Below are 19,096 nucleotides of genomic sequence, written 5' to 3'. Positions count from 1 at the left end.
AACTGACAATACAAAGTTGCAAGGAAAATAAGACCAGCAACACGAAAGGAAAAGAAATCAACAGAGACAAGAGGGAAGGAGGGAGGGCGGCGGGGAAAAGGAAGGGAAGGGGAAAGTCAAGGAACATATAACAAGGACTCATGGACAAAACCAAAGGGGAAGAGCTGAGGGAGGGAAGGAAGGGGAGGGGGCAAGGGAAAGTGGTGTGGGGGAGGCAGAGACAAATATATTTGAAAAAATAAAATAAAATTTAAAAAAAATTCTGTTTTCTTTTTCCTGCTCTGGCTGGGTGTTTTTTTCTACCTTGTCTTCCAAATCACTGATTCCATCCTCCACTTAACCTAACCTACTGTTTATTCCTTCCACTTTATTATTTACTTCAGATACTGCATTATTTATTTCTGACCAGTCCCTTTTTATGGTTTTTATGTCTTTTTTCGGGCTGTTTAGTATCCTTATAATCATTACTCTTAACTCTCTATCTGATGAATTGCTTGCCTCCATTTCATCTAGTTCTTCTGGAGAATTCTCCTGCATTTTCATTTGGGATCTGTTTCTTTGTCTTTGCGTTTTGGCCGCTTCTTTATATTTGCTTCTTTTTATTAGGTAGATCTGCAAAGATTCTGGTGTGTGCCTTTGTGAGACACTTCTTGTGACTGGCCCTGGTCTACCCGTATGGAGCTGTCAGCGATCTATAGCATGTGGCTCTCTCTGCTGGTATTCTTTATGTGCAGAAAGAACAAGACTGTGCCCAAAGGCTGGATTTTATCAGCACCAGGCCCTAGGGAGGGTCGGCTGAAGTCTCATAGAGCTCCCAGAGATCTGCCTTATTTGTTAAACTAATCAGTATATATCCTCCAGCTGTATTCAGCAGCCTTGCTTATGCTCCACAGGGTGGGGCAGAGTAATTCCTGCATTCAGGGCTATTGCTTCCCCTCAGGCTGATGCCATTCAGAGAGGAGTGTTTGGCCTGAGAGAGATAGCTCCTGCAGTATGGGAAATGACTCAGCACAGGGATCCTGGTGGCTGTTCCTTCATTTCTCTTCCCAGAGCCATCGTCCCCAGACTGTCCTCAAGCATCTCTAGTCCACTCTGCCCTCCCTCTGCCAGAACCCTGGGTAAGTGGCTGAAAACGAAATTTTGTGTGTTGGACTATTAAAGAGGCTTTCTGAGTCTCCAGTGGTCTCTCCCTGGCGGACAGAAACCCTGCTGTTTTTCACAGCTGCATGTTAACTGCATTCCTTTCTAGCTCTGGTGCCCATAGGCTGCAGAGCCCAGCTTGGGGTTTAGATTGTACACTTCTCAGGGAAAACCCTCAGGCCACTGAAATATCCCTCCAGGTCTTTAGCTGCCACTGGTGGGAGCCCAGCCAGCCCTTTTGTGTCTTCTCTGCACGCCATACCACTCACTTTGTGCTGAAGTGTTTTTTCTTCTGTCTGTCCGTGGTTGTAAGGCTTCTCTCCATCTAGTGTTCACTTGATCATTCAAGATGATTTCTCTACAGTTTAGTTGTAATTCCAGATTGGTCCTGTGAGGAGGTTAGTGTAGTTTCTACTTACTCCTCCACCATCTTATCTCTCTCCTAACTCCTATGTTTTCTTGTAATAGTTTAGTATTTTTTATTTTGTCTTACAAATTTTAAGATAAGCCTGTCTGTGACTTCATTTAATTCTATGCTTTATTTTGAGTTAATTTTCATACAAAGTGTGAGATTTCGGTAAAGGTTTATTTATTTATTTATTTTTGCCAGTGTGCGTGTAAAGACTGTTCTTTCTCCAATGAATTGCTTTTCCCCCTATGTCAATAATCAGCTGTTCACATAAGTATATCTGTTTTGAGGGATTTTCCTTCTCCATTGATCTATGAATCTGTCCTTCTAATACCACACTGTTTTAATTAATGTAGTTACATGTAGTTTAACAAGCATTTAATAGTGTAATTATTTACTACTTTATTCTTTTTTAAAAAAGATTTTAGCTATTCTAGTTTCTTTGATTTTCCATGTAAATTTTAGAATAACCTTGTCTCTACAAAAGGCATTGATGGACTTACATAGGAATTTCATTAAAGCTATAGATCAATTTGGGGAAAATTGACACCTTTACTATGTTGAGTCGTCTAATCCATGAACATATTTCTGTCTTTCTACTGTTTTATATCTTGTTTGATTTCTTTTATTGGTGTTTTGTAGTGTTCAATGTATCAGTCCTTTACTTGTTCAATTTATACCCAAATATTTAATTTCTTTTCAATGATTATACACAGTATAAGTTTTAAAATTTAGTTTCAAGATATTCATTTACAGTATATATAAATAATATTGATTTTTAAATATTAATTTTGTGTCCTGAAAACTTTCTCAATTCACGTGGGTTTTTGCTACATTTATCCTTGGGATTTCTATGTATATAATCATATCATCTGCAAACAGGGATTTTTTTTTAGTTAGATATATTTTAATTTTTAAATTTATTTTTTCAAATACATTTGTCTCCGCCTACCTCCCACCACATTCCCCCGCCCTACATTCTACCTCTCCCTCCCTGAATCCTTCCCCACTTTGGGTTTGTCCATGAGTCCTTGCTATATGTTCCTTGAATGGCCCCTTTGCTTCATTTTCCCTGCCTACCCCGTCTCCTTCCCTCTTTGTTGTTTTTTTTTTTTTTTCAGTGTTGCTGGTCTTCTTTTCCTTGCATCTTTTGTTGGTTAGGTTCCGCTTATAGGTGAGGTCATATGGTATTTGTCCTTCACCTCGTGACTTATTTCGCTTAGCATAATGCTCTCTAGTTTGGTACATGCTGTTATGAAGTGCAATACTTCTTTTTTCTTTCTGCTGCGTACTATTCCATTCTGTAAATATACCATAATTTTTGATCCGATCGTCTACTGATGGACATTTAGGTTGCTTCCAACACTGGGCTATTGTAAATTGTGCTGCTATGAATATTGAGGTGCATAGGTTCTTTTGAATTGGCATTTTGGGATTCTTAGGGTATAGTCCCAGCAGGGGAGTCACTGGGTCAAAGGGCAGTTCCATTTTTAGCTTTTTGAGGATGTTCCACACTGCTTTCCACAGTGGCTGCACCAGTCTGCATTCCCACCAAGAGTGGACTAGGGTTCCCTTTTCTCCACAGCCTCCCCAGCACCTGTTGTTTGTGGATCTGTTTATGGTGGCCATTCTGACCAGTATGAGGTGGTACCTCATGGTGGTTTTGATCTGCATTTCTCTGATGGCTAGTGATGCTGAGCATCCTTTCAAATGTCTATGGGCCCTCTGTATCTCCTCCTTGGAAAAGCGTCTGCCCAGGTCCTTTGCCCATGTTTTGATTGGATCGTTTGTCTTCTTGGAGTGGAGTCGAGTGAGTTCTTTATATATCTTGGAGATCAAACCTCTATCTGACGTATCATTAGCGAATATATTTTCCCATACAGTTGGCTCCCTTTTCATTTTGCTGATGTTTTCTTTTGCCGTGCAGAAACTTCTTATTTTGATGAGGTCCCACTTGTTTATTCTTTCTTATATGTCCCTTGCTCTAGGAGAAAGATCAGTGAAAAAATTGCTGCGTGGGATATCTGAGAGTTTCCTGCCAATGTTCTCCTCTAGGACTTTGATGGTGTTGCGACTTATATTTCAGTATTTTATCCATCTTGAGTTTATTTTTGTGTATGGTGTCAGCTGATGATCCAATTTCAATTTTTTGCATGAAGCCATCCAGTTCTCCCAACACCATTTGTTGAAGAGGCTATTACTGCTCCATTTTATGCTTCTGCCCCCTTTGTCAAATATTAGTTACCCATACAGACCTGGGCTTATTTCTGGGCTTCCTATTCTCTTCCACTGGTCTATGGGTCTGTTCTTGTGCCAGTACCAGATTGTTTTGAGTATAGTGGCTTTGTAGTAGAGTTTGATGTCCGGTATTGTGATCCCTCCTACTTTGTATTTCTTTCTCTAAATTGCTGAGGCTATTTGGGGTCGTTTATGGTTCCATATAAATTTTTAAAATGTCTCTTCTATTTCTGTGAGATATGTCATTGGTATCTTAATAGGGATTGCGTTGAATCTATAAATTGCTTTGGGTAGTATGGACATTTTGTTGATTTTAATTTTTCCAATCCATGAGCATGATATATGCTTCCATTTATTTGTGTCTTCCTTAATTTCTTTCTTCAATGTTGTACAGTTTTCTTCATATAGGTCTTTTACCTCTTTGTTAAGTTTATTCCTAGGTACTTCATTTTCTTCTTGCTATATCGAATGGTATATTTTTCCTGATTTCTTCTTCTATTTCATTGCTGGTGTACAAAAATGCCTTTGATTTCTGAATATTGACTTTGTATCCTGCTGTTTTGCCAAAATCACTTATTAGGTTGAGTAATTTTTTGGTAGAGTCTACAGGGTTTTCTATGTACACTATCATGTCATCTGCAAACAATGATAGCTTTATTTCCTCCTTTCCTATTTGGATGCTTTTTATTTCATTTTCTTGTCTGACCGCTGTGGCTAGGACTTCCAATACCATGTTGAAAAGAAGTGGTGAAAGCGGACATCCTTGTTGTGTTCCCAATCTAACTGGGAAAGCTTTTAGTTTTTGCCCGTTGAATATGAAGTTGGCTGTAGGTTTTTCATATATGGCCTTTATTATGTTGAGGAATGCCCCATTTATTCCCATTTTGCTGGGTGTTTTAATCATAAATGGGTGCTGTACCTTATCAAATGCTTTTTCTGTGTCTATCGATATGATCATGTGGTTTTTGTCTTGTCTTTTGTTTATGTGATGTATCACGTTTACTGATTTGTGTATATTGAACCATCCCTGCATCCCTGGGATGAATCCCACTTGATCATGGTGGATAATCTTTTTAATGTATTGCTGGATGCAGTTTGCCATTATTTTGTTGAGGATATTAGCGTCTATGTTCATGAGCGAATTTGGCCTGTAGTTTTCTTTCTTTGTAGGGTCTTTTTCTGGTTTTGGGGTGAGGGTGATGCTGGCCTCATAGAAAGAGTCTGGGAGTCTTCCCTCCTCTTGAATATTTTGGAAGAGTCTGAGAAGGACAGGGGTTAGCTCTTCCTTAAATGTTTTGTAAAATTCTCCTGTGAAACCGTCCGGCCCTGGGCTTTTGTGTGCCGGGAGTTTCTTGATGACTGCTTCAATTTCCCCAGCTGTTATCGGTCTGTTCAAGCTTTCTGTTTATTCCTCCTTCAGTGTTGGAAGATTATATGTTTCTAGAAATTTGTCCATTTCATCCAGGTTTTCAAGTGTCTTGGCATATACGTGTTCATAGTAGTTTTTTACAATCCTTTGTATTTCTGTCGTATCAGTTGCTATTTCTCCACTTTCATTTCTGATATTATTTGTTTGGGTCCTCTCTCTTTTTTTCTTGGTGAGTCTGCTTAAAGGCTTGTCAATTTTATTTATCTTTTCAAAGAACCAGCTTCTGGATTGGTTGATCCTCTGAATTGTTCTTTTCGTCTCTATGTCATTCAGTTCTGCTCTAATCTTGACTATTTCCTTCCTTCTACTTGCTCTGGGATTTATTTGCTGTTGTTTCTCCAGTTCTTGAAGTTGTAGTGTTAGGTCTTTTATTTGAAATGTTTCTATCTTTTTTAGAAAGGCCTTTATTGTTATGAACTTCCTTCTCAGGACTGCCTTTGCTGTGTCCCATAGATTTTGGATTGTTGTCTGTTCATTTTCATTTGTTTCGAGAAGCTTTTTGATTTCTTCTCTTATCTCATTATTGAACCTTTCATTGTTTAATAGTGTACTGCTTAGTCTCCATGAGTTTGCAGGTTTTTGAGGTTTCTCTTTGAGGTTGATTTCCTATTTCAAGCCATTGTGGTCTGAGGAAAAGCTTGGTATTATTTCAATTTTCCTGAATTTGTTGAGGCTTGCTTTGTGTCCTATCATGTGGTCTATCTTTGAAAAAGTTTCATGTGCATTTAAAAACAATGTGTATTTGGCTTCTTTGTGACATAAGGTTCTATATATGTCAGTGAAGTCCATATGATTCAGTGTGTCATTCAGCTCCACAATATCCTTGTTGATTTTTTGTTTGGAAGATCTGTCCATTTTTGACAGTGGGGTGTTGAAATCCCCTACTATCAGTGTGTTGCTGTCTATATCTTTTTTGAAGTTGTCCAAGATTTTCCTTATTTGGGTGCTCCTATGTTGGATGCATATAAGTTTACAATGTTTATGTCTTCTTGATGGACTCTTCCTTTAAGTATTATAAAGTGTCACTCTAGGTCTCTTTTTATGGCCTTTGTTTTGAAATCTATTTTGTCTGATATAAATATTGATACTCCTGCTTTCTTTTCTTGCCCGTTTGCCTGGAATATTATTTTCCATCCCTTTACTTTCAATCTGTGTATGTTTTTGCTCTGAGATGGGTCTCTTGTAGGCAGCTTATGTGTGGACTATGTTTTCTCATCCGTTTAGCTATCCTGCGTCTTTTGATTGGGGCATTTAGTCTATTTACATTGAGAGTTATTATTGATAGAAACTTATTCCTTTTTTCTTTTTGTACCTGTGTTTTTCTCTTTCTCTTTTCCTTTGTCTTCTTAAAGCAGTCCCTTTAGCATATCTTATAGTGCTAGTTTAGTGGAGATGTATTCTTTTTGCCTTCTCTTGTCTGGGAAAGTCCTTATTTCCCCTTCTCTTTTAATTGAGAGACTTGCTGGGTAGAGCAGCCTTCGTTGTAGGCTTTTGCTTTTCATTACTTGGAATATATCTTGCCATTCTCTTCTGGCTTGTAATGTTTCTGTTGAGAAATCAGCTGCTGGCCATATCAGGGCTCCCTTGTATGTTACTACTTGTTTCTCCCTTGCTGCCTTTAGGATTCTCTCTTTGTCTTTGATAGTTGCCATTTTAATGATGATGTATCTTCGAGTGGGCCTCATTGCGTTTCTCTTGAATGGGGCCCTCTATGCTTCCTGCCCCATGAGACCTTTTCTTTCCTCAGATTGGTGAAGTTTTCCATCATTACTTTTTCAAAGAGTTTCTCTATCCCTTGCTCCTCTTCTTCTCCTTCTGGTATCCCTATTATGCGGATATTATTGCATTTCAGGTTGTCCTGCATTTCCCTAAATGCCTCTTCATTATTTTTGAGTCTCTTTTCCATTTCTTACTCTTTCTGAGAGTTTTTTCTACCTTATCCTCTAGTTCCCTGATTCGATCTCCGGCTTCATCTAGCCTGATTTTGATTCCTTCTACTGTCTTCTTCAATTCAGAAGTGGTGTTCTTCATATCATCTTATGTCTTCTTGATAGTTTCTGTGTCCTTTTCAGGTTGATATTGTTTGCCATAGGTTCCTGATAGTTTCTCATAGTTATCTTTGAGCTGGCTGAGCTCATTGAGCTTCTTTAGAGCCATTGTTTTGAATTCAATATCTGATAGTTCCCTTTCCCCTATTTCATTTAGCTCTCTCTGTGAGGATTCCTCCTTTCCCCTCATTTGGGGGGAACTTCTTTTTCTTCCCATTTTTATGAGAGTCTATTTTTTTTTTTTTTACGTCTGTTTCAATTCATCCGTCTATATGTCCTGGCTTTGTAGATTAAACTTCTATGGTAGTAGGCAGGTCTTTTTATTTATTTGTTTTTTCTTTACTCTTATTTCTGGGTCTGCCTATGATGGTGTCAGTTGTTGACCGTATCTGACCTTGGACCATTTTTTTGAGCCGTCCAGGCATCTACTCTCTGTGTCTGTCTCCTGTGATTGTCAATCTGGTCACTCTGTCCTCATCTATCAGGCTTAGGTACCACAGGGTGGAGTAGTGTCTCCTGATGGTGGGACTATCGTCCCCTTACACTCAGAGAAGTGGTCCACCTGAAGAAGATTAAGATAGTGCAGTGGGGAAAGTCAATACCAGGACTCCCTAATGCCTCTGTCTCCAGTCTCTCCTCAAGGGTCTCTGGGCAGCTCGGTGACCCCTTTGGCCAGGGATCCACTATTTCTGCAGACTGCTCTGCACTCGCCGGCCTACCAGTCCGACCGCGCCCCGGCTGGCCCGCATTAGCCCTCACCCGCTCTGGTACCCTTACTGGCCTCTGGAGAGTGCACCCCTGCACTGGGTGGTTTTGGGCCATCTATTGTGTACTTACCTGCTTTTGGCTCTTTGGGGGCATGGCCTGCCTGTACACAATGGAGACTAAGGAAAGGGGAAGGAGTTGGGACTTCCCGGTTCCTCCTCCCTTTCCCCAACGCCTCCATCTCCAGTCTCTCCGCAGCTGTGTGTCCCCTTTGGCCAGGGATCCTCTATTTCTTCCAGCCAGTCTACACTCAGCCCTCAGCTCAGACACGCACAAGCTGGGTGCGGAGCAACAAAAGGCAGGTTTATTAATTCACTTATGCCTGAGCCAGACGGTAGCTGCAGAGTGGGAGGTGAGTTGTCACTGGGGTTCCTCTGGCCACCATCTCAGTTCTCTTCACAAAGTTTTCCTCACCAATCTTTCCTCAGGCACCGGCCCACTCAGCTGCCACCTCTACCCAGAGATCGACGAAGGTGGCTGCCACTGCAAATTTTTGCGTTGGCCCTTTAAATGTCTCTTTGCATCTTCAGCCGCCTGTCTCTGGCAGAGAGCACCCCTAAGCTTTTTGGGGTTGCATTTTTGTCTGTGTGTTTTTCTGGTTTCAGCTGCTGTAGTCTAGGGGTCCCTGTTTATGGGTCAGACCCTATTCTTCTCAAAGGGATCCATCTGGCCGTTTCAATGTCCCTCTGTTGTTGGTGCCCACGGGCGCCCCGCCCACCCTCTCGAGCCTCTACCACACTTCTCACCCGTTCAGATGTGTGAAAGTTGGTTCCACTGTCTGTCCGCAGCTCCAAGGCTCCTCTCCCTCTATCATTCTGTTGTTTTCCAGGTGATTTCTCCACTATTTAGTTGCAATTCCAGTTTGTTCTTGGGAGGAGGTCAGGATGACTCCCATTCACTCGTCCACCATATTTTTTCTCTCCTCGGGACAATTTTATATATTACTTTCTAATCAGTGTGGGTTTTATTTCCTTTTCTTGTCTTATTTAATTGGTTAGGACTTTTAGTACTATATTGAATAAGAATGGCAAGTGCAGACATTTTTGTCTTCCTGATATTCGAGGGAAAGCTTTCAGTCTTTCCATAAACAATGAGGTTTATATAGATTTTTAAAATCAAATTAAGGAAGTTCCCCTCTATTCTTAGTTGGCTGAGAATTTTTTTTTTATCATGAAGAGGTATGAAATTTTGTCAGATGCCTTTTCTGCATTGATTGATTTGATCATGTGGGGTTTTTTTTGTTAGCCTGTTAATATGATGGATTGCATGGATTGATTATTGAATATTGATCCTAAAATAAACCCCTCTTAGGACACTTAAATCTTTTCCTATATTGTTGAATTTGATATACAAATACTTTGTTGAGGATTTTGTACCTAAACTCATGAGAGATAGTAGTCAGTAGTTTTCTTTTTTCTACTTTATCTGGTTTTGGTAACAAGGTAATAATGGTGTCATAATTTCATGGAAGAGATTATGTAGAACTGGTGTTAATTCTACTTAAATGTTTGGTGGAATTATGCATTGAAAGTAGATGGGCCTGAAGATTTCCTTTTTTGGAAGTCTTAATGATTAATTCGATTTTTTAGTAATTTTGACTTTTCAAATTACCTACTTCATTTTGGCTGAATTATGGTTGTTTATGCTTTTTGAGGAATTGGTCCATTTCTTCTAAATTGTCAAGTTTATGTGTAGAATTCTATATTTTATCCTTTTACTGTCTTGAGTCTGTAGTGAGATACCCTATTTCAATGCTGATATTAGTAATTCGTGTATCTTTTTTTTGTTAATTTTGATAGAGGTTTATCAAATATTTAAACTTTTCAAAGAACCAGCTTCTTGTTTCATTGGTTTTCTTTATTGTTTTCCTGTTTTCAGTTTTACTAATTTCTGCTTGTATCTTAATTCTTTCTTTCTACTTGTTTTGTGTTTATTTTGATCTTCTAGTTTGTCAAGGTGGGTGCTTAGATTACTGATTTTAGACTTCTTTTCTAATGTATATATGTAATATACTATAAATATCCTTCTGAACACTGGTTTAGCTGTGTCATAAATTTTGATATGTTGCATTTTCATTTTCATTCAGTATATTTTTTAAATTTCCATGGATTATTTTGAAGTGTATTCTTTAATTTTGGAGATTATGGAGAATTTCCCTTTATGTTTCTGTCATAAATATCTAGTTTGTTTCCATTATGTATAGAGAACACACTATATTATTATTTCAATTCTTTTAAATTTGTTCAGGTTTATTTTAGGAACCAGGTTATGGTCTAGGTTGTGAATGTTCCATGTATACTTCAAAAGAGTGTGTTTCTGCTATTATTTAAGTAGAGTGTACTATATGTCAGTTCAATTTTATTTGTTTGATTGCATTGTTTAGTTAGCTCTCCTATATCATCATTGATTTTCTGCCTAGTAATTCTGTCAATTGTTAAGAGGAGGTATTGAAGTTTCCAACTCTAAAAGTGGACGTGACTATTTCTCGTTTTTGTTATTTCAGTTTTTCTTTAAGAAAATTTAGGTTCTGTGGTTGGCCTTTGGTTTGCAGGTCAGCACTCAGTCCACTGAGCCACACCAGCCAGAGCAAGTTTATTCTGGTATATGGTGTAAGAAGGTGCTCTAGTTTCATTTTTGCATGTAACTGTCCAATTTTCCCAACACCATTTATTGAATAGACTGTCTTTACCACATTGTATGTTCTTGCCTCTTTTATCAAATATTAATTGACTATATAGGCATGGGTTTATTTTTGGGCTCTGTATTCTGTTCCTTTGATCTGTATCTCAGAACCATGCTGTTTTGATTACTATGGATTCATAATGTTTGAAATCAGGTAGCATGATTCCTCCAACTGTGTTCTTTCTAAAGATGTCTGTGCCTATTTAGGGTCTTTTGTGGTTCCATGTAACTTTTTGGAGTATTTGTTATAGTTCTGTGAAAACACCATTTTTATTTTGATAGAAATTGCATTGAATCTATAGGTTGCTTTGGGTAGTATGGACACTTAACAATGCTAATCCTTGCTATCCATGAGCATGGTGTAAGCTTCCGTTTATTTGTATCTTCTTCAATTTCTTTCTTCAGCATCTTACAATTTTTTAAGTGCAGGTCTTTCACCTCCTTGGTTAAATGTATTTCTGGCTATTTTATTTTATTCGATGCAATTGTAAATTGGATTGTTTTCGTCTTTTCCCTTTGTGACAGTTCAGTATTGGTGTATGAAAGGCTATTGGTTTCTGGATATTCATTTTGTATCATGCTACTTTATTGAATTTATTCATTGTTTTAGTAGTTTTTTGGTGGAAAATTAGGACTGTCTATATACAGTATCATGTTATCTGCAAATAATGACAGTTTTACTTTTTCCTTTCCAATTTCGATGACTTTTATTTCTTCTTTTTGTTTGATTGCTGTACTAGGACTTCCAGTACTACGTTGAATAAGAGAGGTGAAAGTGGGCATTGCTTTCTTGTTTATGATGTTAAAGGAAATGCTTCTAGTTTTTTACCTATTGAATATGATGTTGGCTGTGGTTTTGTCAAATATGGCCTTCATTAGGTTGAGATATATTTCTTCTATTCCCACTTTGCTGAGAGTTTTTATCACAAATGGGTGGTGGGTTTTATAAAATACATTTTCTTTCTTATTTGATATGATTATATGATTTTTATCCTTCATTTTGTTTATGTGGTGTATTATTTTCATTGATTTATGGGATATTGCACTAACCTTGCATCCCAGGAACGATTCCCACTTGATCATGGTGTATGATGTTTTTAATGTATTGCTGAATTTGGGTTGCTAATATTTTCTTGAGGATTTTTGTATCTATGTTGATCAGGGATATAATTATAATTTTTGTAGTGTCTTTATCTGGTTTTTGAAATAGGATAATGCTGGCCTTGTAAAATTACATTAGGGTTATTCTTGAATGTTTGGTAAAATTTACCTGTGAAGCCATCTGGACCAGGACTTTTGTTTGTTCAAAGATTTTTGGTTACTGCTCTAATTTCATTAGTTGTAACCTGTTCAGATTTTGTTTTTTCACGATTCAGTTTTGGGAGATTGTATGTTTCTAGGAATTTATCCATTTCATCTACATTGTTCTATTTTTTGGCATATAAATGTTTATAATGTTTTCTTACAGTCCTTTGTATTTCTGTGGTGTCAGTTGTTATTTCTCCTCTTTCATTTCTGATTTTATTTATTTGGATTCTCTTTTTTTCTTGATAGTCTGATTAAAGATTTGTCACTCTTGTTTATGTTTTTGTTGCAGGAGATAGCATAGGAAGAATCCTGAGACTGCTCTGCTGTTGCTGGCCAGCATCCATAACCCAAGAGTAGTCCTGAGCCTGGTTTCATAAGGCTTCCAGGCATTCCAAACAACAAGTGAAACTATGATAGTGTAGGGGAGGTGGGGAGCCCTTGAAAGTCTGTGTGTATCAACTCCACTAGCTGGGAAAAGGAAAACCTTGAGACTGTGTGTTCATCCCAAGGCCTGGAAGGGGTAAAAAGGGAGGGGTCTACAGTGACCAGAGAAAAAGCCCATAAACAACTTTGGTTAACTGCCTGCCTCATGTCACATATGCAAAGTGAGTAAATAGTGTCTGGAGCAAGATAAGGATTTGGGCTAACAGACCCCCACCCATACCTACATTTAGGCAGTCACATCTTCCCCAGAAGAAAGCTGGCACCACCTTTACCCATCAGTCAAAATGTAACTCCCTCACCCCCATCCCACCAACTATACAAGTCCTCAGAACAGAGAACTCTCACTTTTCTCTTGGCTCATTGCTCTCTTGCCACATGCGGGGGGGCCTCTGGTCACCTGGGTGCTGGCCACCCTTGCTCTAGTCACTCTTGATTTTGCTCTCCCATTCACTAATAAACTTTGCTTACACACCAATAGGCTCACTGACTGACCTGTAATTCCTTACTACATCAGAGGGAAAAAGCAGGGTTTCTCTGGTAATGTTTTCAAAGAACCAGCACCTGGTTTCATTGATCTTTTATGTTTTATTTTCAGATTTTATTTCATTTGTTTATGCTTTGATCTTTATTAATTCCTTTCTTCTACTCACTTTGGGCTTAATTTGTTGTGCCTTTTCTAGTTACTTTAAGTGTACAGTTAGATTGTTTATTTGAGATCTTGTTTCTTGAGGTAGGTCTATAATGCTTTTACTTTCCCTCTTAGGACTGCTTTCACTGTGTTCCATAGATTTTGGGTTGCTGTGTCATTTGTCTCAAGGTATCTTTTGATTTCTTCTTTGATCTCATTGTTAACCCATTCATTGTTTAGTAACGTGATTTAGCCTCCATGTCTTTGTTTGCTTTTTTAGTTTGTTTCTTGTGATTGATTTTAAGTTTCATAGCATTATGGTCAGAGAAGATGCTTGATATGATTTCAAACTTCTTAAATTAATTGAGACCTGGTTTGTGTCCTAGTATGTGGTCTATCCTAGAAAATGTTCCATGTGCACTTGAAAAGAGTATATTTGCTGCTTTGGAGTGAAATACTCTGAAGATATCAATTAAATCCACTGGATCTGGCATGCTATTTAAGGCCGCTCTCTTCTTGTTGCTCTCTGTCTAGATGTATCGATGTCAATGAGATGTTAAAATCCCCTACTATGTGCCCTGGCTGGTGTGGCTCAGTGGATTTAGTGCCAGCCTGTGAACCAAAGGGTCTCAGGTTGGGTTCCCAGTCTACAGCACATACCTGGATTGTGGGCCAGGTCCCCAGTAAGGAGTGTGTGAGAAGCAGCCACACATTGATGTTTCTCTCCTCTTTCTCCCTCTATTCCCCTCTCTAAAAATAAATAAATAAAATCTTAAAAATTAAAAACAAATCCCCTACTATGTCTGCATTACTGTTAACCTCTCCCTTTATATCCATCAAAATTTGCCTTATATATTTAGATGCCCCTATGTTGGGTGCATAAATGTTTACAAGGTTTATATCCCTTGTTGGATTGATCACTTTATCATTATGTAATGTCCTTTGTCTCTTATTACATCCTTACTTTAGAGTCTAGTTTGTTAGATAAGTATTGGTACCCCAGCTTTTTTTCAATTCCAGTTCCATGAAATATCTTTTTCCATCTATTTACTTTTAGTCTGTATCTTTCGATCTGAGGTGAGTCTCTTGGAGGTGCATACATATGGATGGGTCTTGTTTTCTTATCCATTCAGCTACCCTATGTCTTTTGGTTGGAGCATTAAAGCCATTTACATTTAAAGTGATTACTGATTGGTATGTATTTATTGCAATTTTATTCTCTATTACTATGTTCCTTTTTTTTCTTCTTCTGAAGGAAGACTCTTTAACATTTCTTGTAATACTGGTTTGGTGGTAAGGAACTCCTTTTTTATTTTATTTATTTATTTATTTGACCTGGGAAGCTCTTTATTTCTCCTTCAGTTTTAAATGATAGCTTTCCTGGGTAAAATAGTCTTGGTTGTTGGCCCTTGCTTTTCATCATTTTGAATATTGTGTGCCAGTCCCTCTTGGGCTGAAATGTTTCTTTTGAGAAATCAGCTGATGGTCTTATGGGAGCTCCCTTTTATATAACTGTCTTTCTGGCTGCTTTTATAATTCTGTTTTTAATATTTCCTATTTTACTTATGACGAGTTTCGGTGTGGGCCTCTTCGGGTTCATCTTGTTTGGGACTCTGTGTTTCCTGGACTTATATGTCTCTTACTTTTACCAGGTTAAGGGAGTTTTCAGTCATTATTTATTCAAATAGTTTCTCAATCTCTGGCTGTCTCTCTTCTTCTGGGAGCCCTATGATGTGGATGTTGTTACACTTTATATTGTCCCAAAGGTCCCTTAAACAATCCGCATTTTTAAAATTGTGTGTTCTTTTTGCTGCTCTGATTGGGTATTTTCTGCAACCTTGTCTTCCAAATTACTGATTTGTTCCTCTGCTTCATCTAACCTACTGTTTATTCCTTCTAGTATAATCTCCATTTCAGGTATTCTTCATTTCTGACTGTTTCTTTTTTTTTATAGTTTCTATGTTCTTTTTTATGCTTGCTCTTTCTTTTTTGAAGATCTCTCTTTGAGCATCCTTAAGACCATTTTTTTTGAGCTCTATACCTGGTAGATTGCTTGCTTTCATTTCACTTATTAAATAATTCTTTGAGATTTCTCCTGTTTCCTTTGGGGCATGTTTCTTTGCCTCCCCATTTTGGCTACCTTCTGTGTTTGTTTGTGCGTATTAGGTAGATTTGCTGTGTCTCCCAGTCTTGGTAGGGTAGCCTTATGTAGTGGGTGTCCTGTGGGACCCAGTGGTATAGTCTACTTTATTACCTGAGCTGGGTGCTCCAGAAATGTCCTTTGTGTGAGCCTGCTTTTTGTAGTTGATTCTTGATTGCTCTTTGTGACCATGTGTGAGAACAACCCTCAAGCTGGCTGATTGTGAGGATCAACACCGACCCCACTGTACAAGTTGATGTGTTGGTGCTGACCACCCAAAATGGAATTTTCCCCTGCACGGTTTGGTGCTTGCCAAGATCTCCTTTTGGATGTGCCATTTGTGGAGATAATTGGATTCTGCTTTTATGTTGTCTGAAGCTTCACTGGATATGTTTGTTTATGGCGTCTTGGGAGGGACTCAGGTACAGGTCAATATCAGACATTGCCTGTGACTGGCCCTGGGTAACCTGTTTGGAGCTACAAAATTATTCAGTTTGTGGCTGCCTCTGCTGGGCCTGAATGTGTGTGAGAAGGCCAAGGTGCACACCAAGGTCACCTCGTACAAGCACCAAGCACAGGAGCAAGTCAGCGAAAGACCCATGCACCCTGGATTCACCTTTGCCTGCTGGCTACCTGTTCAACTCAGTCACTGAAAGAGCCTCTGGTGGTATGAGTTGCATGAGGTAGGTTCTCAGTGAGTCACCAGGCAGGTGTGAGTGGTATTGACCAGACTGATACAGATTCAAACCTGGTGGCAGTGCTGGGTGTGAGGCCACTCAGCAAAAGTCTCAGGGTAAACCAAGGCTCACTGCCACCCATTAGGTGCCTGCTGAACTTTGTGGTGGGGCAGGGTCTCAGGGAGTCTTCAGAGGGAGGCCAGCCAAGTTTTATCGGACCCAAACAAATCACAACTTGGCAGTGTGAGGGGAGGGCATGTGGGGAGTGGGATGGTAATGCCCCCCCCAGAGCCACAGAACTCAGTATGTCCTATATTCTGCTTGGACCTCCTGGAGAGCCCAATATTGGCAAGGTGAGGCCATCAGGAGCGGGGAGGTTGTGTCTAGTGGATATCCCATGAAGGGGAGGCACCTGTCAGGTTGGGAGAAAGTGGGGGAATGGTCCCTGCCTCCAAGCCACACAACTCAGTCACTGATACCCTCTGAGTCTGCCAGGATCTCTACACCTCAGCGCCAGGCATCTAACTCTTCCACAGGGCATGAGCTCCACAGGGCAGGGCAACATGGAGTTGTGGGGTTGTTCTATTGCATTCTCCCAGGTGTATGTCATATGGAGGGACATGATTGACCCCAGAAAGGCATTGCAGTGTGGGAGGAGGATTTAGCACAGGGACCCTGGAGGCTGTCCCTTGACCTCTCTCCCTGGACTTAAAAACTCCCAGTCTCTCCTCACAGGACTCTAGTCCACACTGCCCTCCTTCTGCTGGAGCCCAGGGTGAGTGGCTGTAAAGAAATTTTGTGTTGAACATTTAAGAGGGCTCCCGAGTTTCTAGAAGATGGCTGTCTCTCCCTGGCTGTCAGAATCACCACTGATTTTCACAGCCAGATGTTATGTGGCTGTCTCATGCTGGATCTCATGCTTTGGGCTGGGGAGTCTGGCTGCCCGTGAGGAGCCTTTGCAGCTGAGATACCCCTCCAGATCCTCAGCCTCTGCATGTGTGTGCTGGGCCAGCCCTTTTCCCATCTCCATCTTTCCTACTAGCCTCAATGTGGCTTCTTCTGTTAATCCTTGATTATAAGATTTATGTTCTGTTAGTGTTCAGTTGGTTTTTCTGGTTGATCTGTATTTTAGTTGTCATTGTAGTTTGGTCCTGGGAGGAGATGAGCGTAACTTCCACCTACTCTACTGCCATCTTAGATCTATTACTGAGCATGTTTTGATTTCACCTTCATTCCTAAAGGATATCAAGGAATATGTAAGCCTGAGGTGACAGTTATTTTCTTTCAGCACTTAAAAAATTTTGTGCCACTTTTTTTTCTAGTCTCTGTGGTTTCAGATATGAAATTTACTGACATTCAGATCACTTCAATAAGTAACATTATGTCAAAATTTATAAGACATACTTCCCATACAGTAACACAGAAATTTGTCTTAAAGCTGTATGGTGGTATAGATTTCTTTCGGTTTTTGTTTGGAGTTCCCTCAGCTTCTTGAACCTGGATGTTTATGTCTTTTTCTGAATTTGGGAACTTCTCAGCCATATTTATTCAAGTACCTCCCCATCCTCTGTTTTATCTCTTTCTGGAACTCCGAGGAAACGAAGAGTAGATCATTTATTGTAGTACCAGAGGTCTTGGAAGCTCTGTTCAACTTTTTTTTTACTCTATTTTCTCTCTGTTGCTCAGATTAGGTAATTTCTATAGTTTTAAGATTCACTAATTCTTCACTCTGTAATCTCTACTCTGCCATTGAACTTACTCAGTGAGCTTTTAAAATTCTGGTTATTTTATAGTTGTAAAATTTTACAGTTTTAAAATTTCCATTTGGCTCTTTTTTAATATTTATTTGCCAAGAAATTCTTTTCATTCATTTGTTCGTTTCAAGTGTATTTGTAATTGCTAATTGAAGCATTTTTTTTATGATAGTGGCTTAAAATCATTTTTGGGTATTTTCATTATTCAGTGTTTATACCTGTCAGTTGTTTTCTCATTCAAGTTGAAATTTCCCTTTTTCTTAGTTTGACAGGTTTTTTTTTTCATTGTAACCTGAACATTTGACCATATGGATCTCTTAATTTATCAGGCCTCCACTGACACTACACTGGTGAAGGAGGAGGTGCACCATCTGATTACTGACAGGTGGGGATGGTAATCCAGAAGTCCTGGCTTCCCCCTAGGCCTCTGCTGACAGGAGGGGGAATAATTTCTGTGGTGCTTGGTTTCTGTCTTTCTAGACTAGCCCTTTCCCTGCCTTTTGGCTAGAGATAACAGGATTTTCTTGAGGCTTTTTGATCTTTTACCATTGGCATTTCTGGCCTGCTGGCTTCCTTAGCACCCATTCCAGGATACAGAGGAGGTCAAAGGAAAACTCGGAACTCATAGCTATGTTTTTCCTCATTACCCAGGATCTCTAGTCAGTCCACCCCCCTTTCCCCACCCTTCAGAATCTTATCTTTGTTTTATATATTGTGTTTGACAATTTCAGTTACACTTTGTGGGGGAGTAAGGAGAAATGTATTTACTCCATCTTATCTGGAACCAGAGTTAGCCCATCTGGAAATTGATTTTTATTAAACTAAATTATAGTGTCATGGTAGCTCTCTTTATGCAAATAACCAGTACTGATAAAATACCAAAGGTTCATAGAAAGGCCTTTATGAAATTAGCTTTTCCTTAATGCTTAATTTGAATCTTTATTGCACTTTTTAAATCATGTTGAAAGTACTTCCTTCCAAAACTCGCATCAGTAGTTACATTGAGGTGATGAATAGTTTCAACACATTAGAAAATAATGTCAGATTTGGCATACATCCAGGATCAGAGGAAAGATCATAAACTGATAGTAGAACTGGTACGAACATACCCAGAGTCAGTCCATTCTCTGCTGTTCCCATACAGTCACACAAACAATGTGTTTTATTTTATTTTATTTTTTTAGATAGAGGGTAAGAGAGGGAGGAAGAGAAGGAAACATCAATGTGTGGTTGCCTCTCGTGTGCCCCCTACTGGGGACCTGGCCCCAAACCTAGGCATACTCCAAAACCAGGAATCAAACCTGCGACCCTTTGCTTCGCAGGCCGGACCTCAATCCACTGAGTCACACCAGCCATGGCAATGTGTTTTAATGAAAGAAGAAGAAAGTTCAGAGGAAGCTGAATCTGTTGCTTATGTAACATTCAATTGTTAGA

At 39.3% G+C, this 19,096-nt stretch overlaps 1 protein-coding gene across 1 annotated transcript in view; it reads left to right on the top strand.

Annotated features, from left to right (window-relative positions):
• Nucleotides 1–19,096, top strand: part of CHST7 (carbohydrate sulfotransferase 7) — a 38,209-nt gene that overhangs the window by 18,188 nt on the left and 925 nt on the right. The gene's annotated exons all lie outside the window — the stretch shown is intronic.

Source organism: Pteronotus mesoamericanus, unplaced genomic scaffold (assembly GCF_021234165.1).
Source record: "Pteronotus mesoamericanus isolate MK-2021 breed Mesoamerican mustached bat unplaced genomic scaffold, CSHL_Meso_final contig_173, whole genome shotgun sequence".
Taxonomy (NCBI): domain Eukaryota; kingdom Metazoa; phylum Chordata; class Mammalia; order Chiroptera; family Mormoopidae; genus Pteronotus; species Pteronotus mesoamericanus.
Note: the sequence above shows the minus strand (reverse complement) of the source record. Positions and strands in the feature narration are given on the sequence as shown.